We start from the raw sequence: 6926 nt of genomic DNA on the forward strand, positions 1-6926 counted from the left end.
ATTTAATATGTAAGGTAATATATATAAGGTATTTATCAGAAATAGTTTATATATGTAATATATTAAAACCTCATTAATTTTAAAAATTGAAAAATTTTCTCGTTTTTCTTATAAATTCAAATTTTTTAAATTGTTAAAGTTTCATATTTATTATTATTAGTTTTAAAATAAACCACACCTAGTATGATAAAAGTTGTAGAATTATAATGTTCACATTGACCATTGCGCATCACCACAGTGAAAAACGTGGAGTTTTTTTGGGAAAACTGCAATAAAATCCCTACATATTAGCCTCATAATCGATTTAGCCCTTATATATATTTTTTATTCAATTAAGTCCCAAGTACCGGTAATCGTATTCAATTTAACCCTTTGATCCGGTCAACAGGTCATCCAACTTTCAAAATTACATTTTCGGGCCAGATTTAAAAATTTATTACAAATTTGGTCCAAAATTTACAAATTTGGTCCAAAATTTACAATTTTGGCCTTGATTTTAATTTTTTTTTACAAATTTGGTCCAAAATTTACCCTTTTTGCCCAAATTTTAGGATTTTTATTATGAATTCATCCTAACTTTAGTTTTCTTTACAACTTTTTTTCTCAAAAGTTTGTTTCTAATATGTTTTTTCTTTAAAACTCATATTTATACAAAAAAAAAACATATTTTCACATAAAAATCTTATTTTTTCTATATAAATTTTTTTAAAAAAACTTTTTTATATATGAAATATCTAATTATAAAAATAGGTTTGGATTATTTGTGTGATTTCTCTTAAAAAATCAATTAAGAAATTAAAAGTAACCATAAATTATACTATTAAAAGTAACCAAATTCATCAATTCATAAATTCCCAAGTCACAGTCCCGAACTCCACCACCTATAACCACCATAGGACCAAATTCATAAATTCCCGAATAACCAAAATACCCTCAGGAGACAAACTGGTCAATCCTTGGTCAAAGTCAAAGTCAACTGTCAAGGTCAACACTCCATGTTGACCTCAACTCGTCGAGTACTCTCAACTACTCGCCGAGTTCCTTGCATAACTTGCCAACTCGCCGAGTCACTCGCCTGACACGCCGAGCCCAAGGTAATCTTCATCGGACTCGCTGAGTCATTTATCCGAATCGCCGAGCCCACGACAATCTTCATCGGACTCACCGAATCGACCGTACCACTCGCCGATTCCCTTCAGACCTTCTTCCATACAGATGCTTTTTAAGCCATGCAAAAGCTCCGTATTGTAGATCCAACTTTCCTAAGCATGCTTATCACGTAAAGTTGCAAACTTTACGTGCATGCAAAGCTTTAGAGCCTTAAAATGACAAAGCTAAGATTGCAATGAAGTCTAACACTTGAGGGGATGTCCATACTTGTCAAAGCTGGCAACTTTATGGCCTTAGAGACCGAGAGAGTTAAGATCTGAAGTTGCAAACTTCAGATCTTAGTTCAATCACAAGAAAAGCTTCCTAAAAAGCACCAAAATAGATCTAGGAAGAAATGAGCCATATAACAGCTTGATACCTACAAATGAGTACCCACCAAAGTAGTTTTCTGATTCTCCATGAGTCCTTTGCTTCAGTCTACTTGTTTTCCTTAAGCTCTTCTCACTAAAATCCTTCTTCAAGCTTAAATACACACCAATGTAGCATACACATACGAATTAGGATTTTGGATCGTCAAGAGGCTGTAAAGGGGAGGCTGGGGGGGGGGGGGGGCAATGATTCTTTAAATAAGGTGCAAAACCCCGGAATTAGGGTTTTTCCTCCACCATCTCCTACTCGTCGAGCCCCTTCTTGGACTCGACGAGTAGGTCACTTAAACGTGTGGCCCACCCGCTGCTACTTAGCGAGTCAGCCAACCAACTTGTAACGCCCGGGTTTCAGGGCTAATCATTTTTGTCAATGTAATAGTCTAGGTCAACTATTGTAACTCTTTTTGAAGTAATAAATATGAAATATTTGAGTATTATGTGAATTATGTGTGTTTATGTGTTTATTATTTAATTATAAATGTATAATTAATAAAGAATAAAAATGAGCGTCAAAATTAAAGTGTGAGATAATCCCAATATCTCTACATAAAGTTGTAGAATATGTCTCAAGGTTTCCGTACATATAAAGAATGCCGAAATCCGAGCTATAACGAAGGAGCTATGGCCCGCCGAAGTTTTACGACAAAACCGACACGGCACCGGGAGACGTAAATAGTGAATTTACGATAGAAGACTTTTTAGCCTTAGCAATATAAACAAAATTTGTAGAATATGTTAAACTAAGAACATCGATAAAAAGAACGCCCAAATCTGACTTCGTATGAAAAAGTTATGATTTTTCTAAGATTCGGCTTAGCAGTGCACGGCCCGAAACTCGAATTTTAGTTCGAGCGGTTTTTGGCTTACGCGACCTGAATGAGAGTTGAAGATATCATTAATAGGAACTCAACGGTAAAAAGACAGACGAAAACGGAGTCCGTATGAAGGAGTTATGAACTCTTCGCGGTCATTTAACAGTCTAAACGCCTCCTACTGTTAAATTTGATATCGGTCGAGAATTAGCCAACGGAGTCTAAACGAAAGTTGTAGAGCTTGATTTTACCTACACGTGGATAAAAAGAACGTCGAAAACGGAGCTCGTATGCGAAAGTTATGATTTTTCTAAGTTTGAAGGATGATACGCGATAGGGGGTGACTTGGCACCACCAGAATTGGACACATCGCACCAACAGAAGGCCACCACATGGACCAACTCGGCGAGTCATGACTCAGACTCGACGATACCATCAGATTCCTCCCCTATAAATAGAGGTGTCGGGTTCCCTCATTTCCTCACCCCTCACCCATCTTCTTTCTCTCTCTAAACTCTCTCTTTAAGCTCCTTAAACCCCCTAAAAGCCTAGGTAAACCCCCTAGCACCCGAAGGAAGCCCCGAGGCTCCCGGAGTCCCGAGAAAAGAGCCTTTCGGCTCAGGAACGCTGCTCCAGCGAAGCCCGGTTTTCGAGAAAAAACCCGCTGTAAGTGAGCTGTACCTATCCTATCTTTAGTTTAGCTTATGTTTTAATATAGGAATGTTATTAGTGATGGGTTTTGAGCATTCTAACACTTCATAAGTGTACATGCAACCCTAATAACCTTGGATCTATGTTTGTCTAATTGTCATGCAAAGTTGAATTCCAAGGTTATATTCCTATCTAGCATACACGGGGAACAATTTTAACATAAAGTATAGATAGAATAACTTACCTTGTTGTTGTTTGTGTTCCTTGAAACCTTGTGAGCCTAGCACCCCAAGTGTGATGCCTCAAATGCTTCACACAACACCAAATGCTCTTGGAAGAACTTATGAGAGAACACACACTCTTCAAAATCGGCCAAGCCCTCTTATTTCTTAGTGTAGCCGATTTTGGGTGGAGAACATGTTACTTATATAGTGTTGACACATCTAGGGTTAAACCCTAATGTGTCATGACTCTTCATTTCCATGACCCATGGGTTTGTAACTCCCATGGAGCATCCATGGAGCATCCTATGGGTGGAACCCAACTTGATAGTCCATGGAGCCTTTTAGCCCACTATACAAGATATGGATGATTTACATAATCAACCCATATATTTAATTAGTTATCTTTTGATCACTTAATTAATTCTAAATTAATTCTTGATCAAACTAATCAAATAATATTATTAATATATTAGAACTTATAATATATTAATAATCTCCAAGTGTTATTTCTCTCATTTAGTCTATCCAATTGCATGGTGCCATGCAACCCAAATGGACCATGCCGGGTCGGGTCAAGTACATACCAGAAATAGTTATGGACTTAGACACCTTATCCAACAGTCTCCCACTTGGATAAGTCTAATAACTATTACTGCAAGTATGACTTCAGGAACCGATCGGCAATCGTAGCTCTTTTCAAGGTTTCTCAAAACTGAGAAGATGATGGTACGCCATTTAAGATAAGTGATCATATAAACCTCTGTTCTAGATATCAGTCGGACAAATACATGGAACAATGTCTTACTTATTATCCAACAGTTTGTTTCCCGATTTCCGATTTGTTTGACAAGGAACTTAATTGAACACATCAACTTAGTTCTGACCGGGCCCGGTACATAGGTCAAAACAAAATCATCGAGGGGCCCAGATATCAGCTTCTAATCCAAGAAGGAACAGATAAACTTCGACTCATATGTTTGTTCTACTACTCATTGAATTACACACAAGAGCGTGATTTTATAACATCGAGTTACCAATGCGTTTTTCGTACAATCAATGCATAACCAACTTGTAAGTAACAAATCATATCTCTAGGTTTAAAGACTTATATGATATTACCGTCTCACGATCACTCGAGATAGAATTCCATGAAGTGATTCCAGTGAGCGTGGGTTGAGTCCAATGCTCAGAACTTATGAGCACTCATGATTGTTGTAGCCTTGTCCCAGACCTCTACAACCAACCATGACAGTCTTGATTCATACCTACTTCCGACATATGACCGACTGTGGAGGTTTGAATAATATGTTATACCAAACAAAATTATTCTGGAAGTCAAAACATGCAAAAGAAATATACTAAACGATCGACAAGAGATAGCAACACTTTACTCATAAATAAAACACTTTTATTCATCATCAAATGTCAATTACACTTTACAAATTTCGAGGTTATCTAACTACTAAATCTAATATCATCCTTCAGCCCTATGCTCCGAGCATGCTGGAGATGCTTAATCCGAGTCAGTCCCTTCGTGAGGGGATCTGCCGGATTCTCATCTGATGATACCCTCTTTGCCACGAGGAGTCCTTCTTCGATCCGATGTTTGATGAAATGGTATTTTCTGTCGATGTGCCTGGATCTCCCGTGATCCCTTGGTTCCTTGGCTAAGGCAACAGCACTTTCACTATCACAGAAAATTTCCATTGGCTCTTTAATAGCTGGTACAACTCCAAGGTCTCCAATGAAGCTCCTCAGCCATAACGCCTCCTTTGCCGCTTCGCTAGCTGCAATATACTCTGATTCACAAGTAGAATCTGCCACTTTCTCTTGCTTGGAACTCTTCCAAGAAATTGCTCCTCCATTTAGGGTAAAGACCCAGCCCGACTGAGAGCGGAAGTTATCCCTATCAGTCTGGAAGCTAGCATCACTATACCCTACAACTCTCAAGTCATCACTCCCACCGAGGGTAAGGACCCAGTCCTTAGTCCTTCGTAGGTACTTGAGAATAGTCTTTACCGCAGTCCAGTGTGCCTTGCCAGGGTTCCCCTGAAACCTGATAACCATGCTCAAGGCAAAGGCTACATCAGGTCGAGTACACGTCATAGCATACATGATCGAACATACAGCCGAAGCATAAGGTACTCGACTCATTTCTACTATCTCAGCCTCAGTGTTAGGGCTTTGTGTCTTACTCAACTTGGCGCTACTCTGGATGGGCAACTCTCCTTTCTTGGAGTCTTGCATTCTGAATCTCTTCAGAACCTTCTCCAAGTAGGTACTTTGACTAAGTCCAATTAGTCTTTTACTCCGATCTCTCAAGATCCTTATCCCCAAAATATAGGCAGCTTCACCAAGGTCCTTCATAGCGAAACACTTTCCAAGCCAGGACTTTACTTCCTGCAGGGTTGGAATGTTGTTTCCTATGAGTAGTATGCCATCCACATACAATACCAAAAAGCTAACTATACTCCCACTAGCCTTGACATATACACAAGATTCATCTTCACTCCTAGAAAAGCCAAATTCCTTGACCTTTTCATCAAAGCAAAGATTCCATCTGCGAGGTGCTTGCTTTAATCCATAAATGGATTTCTCAAGCTTACACACTCTATTAGGGTACTTGTTGCTGACAAAACCCTCTGGCTGACTCATGTAAACATCTTCAGCCAACTTCCTATTAAGGAAAGCGGTTTTGACATCCATTTGCCAAATTTCATAGTCATGAAATGCGGCTATGGCTAACAGAACCCGAATAGACTTAATCTTGGCTACCGGAGAAAAGGTCTCATCATAATCCACTCCAGGAATTTGATAGAAGCCCTTTGCAACCAGTCTAGCCTTATAATTGTGTACTTTACCATCCATGTCGGTCTTCTTCTTGAAGACCCATTTGCACCCTACAGTCTTTCGACCTGGTACATTCTCAACCAAGTTCCAAACTTGATTGTCATAAATGGATTGTATCTCGCTATCCATAGCCTCTTTCCATTTAGCAGACTCGGGGCCTGCCATGGCTTCCTCGTAGCTGTTAGGGTCATCTTGACTTACTAGTGTCTCGTCACTAATAAGTGTCTCACCTTCTGCAGTAATATGGAATCCATAGTAATGCTCAGGTGCACTCCTAACTCTCGTGGAACGCCTCAGAGGTACAGATTCGTCAATTGGCTCAACAGGAGTTTCCTCCTCAAGTTGAGGGCTAGAGTTTGAAGTTCCTTCACCACTTGACTCTTGAATTTCTTCAAGATCAACTTGCCTCCCACTGTCTCCTTGGCTTATAAACTCTCTTTCTCGAAAGACTCCTCTTCTTGCTACAAAGACCACATTGTCACTAGGTCTGTAGAAGAGGTAACCAAAGGATTGTTGTGGGTAGCCGATGAAAATACACCTCTCGCTTCGGGGTTCGAGCTTATCATGAGTCTCGCGTCTCACGAAAGCCTCGCAACCCCAAATCTTGATGTGGTCTAGTTTAGGTACTTTACCAGTCCACATCTCGTGAGGAGTTTTGGCAACTTTCTTTGTAGGGACTAGATTAAGGATATGGGCGGCAGTCTCTAAGGCATACCCCCAGAATGAGATTGGTAGCGAAGCTCGACTCATCATGGAACGAACCACGTCCAACAAGGTTCGATTATGCCTCTCAGCCACACCATTCAATTGCGGTGTCCTGGGAGGTGTCAATTGTGAGACAATCCCACATT

The sequence above is a fragment of the Lactuca saligna genome, chromosome 4 (assembly GCF_052625555.1).
Source record: "Lactuca saligna cultivar CGN05327 chromosome 4, ASM5262555v1, whole genome shotgun sequence".
Taxonomy (NCBI): domain Eukaryota; kingdom Viridiplantae; phylum Streptophyta; class Magnoliopsida; order Asterales; family Asteraceae; genus Lactuca; species Lactuca saligna.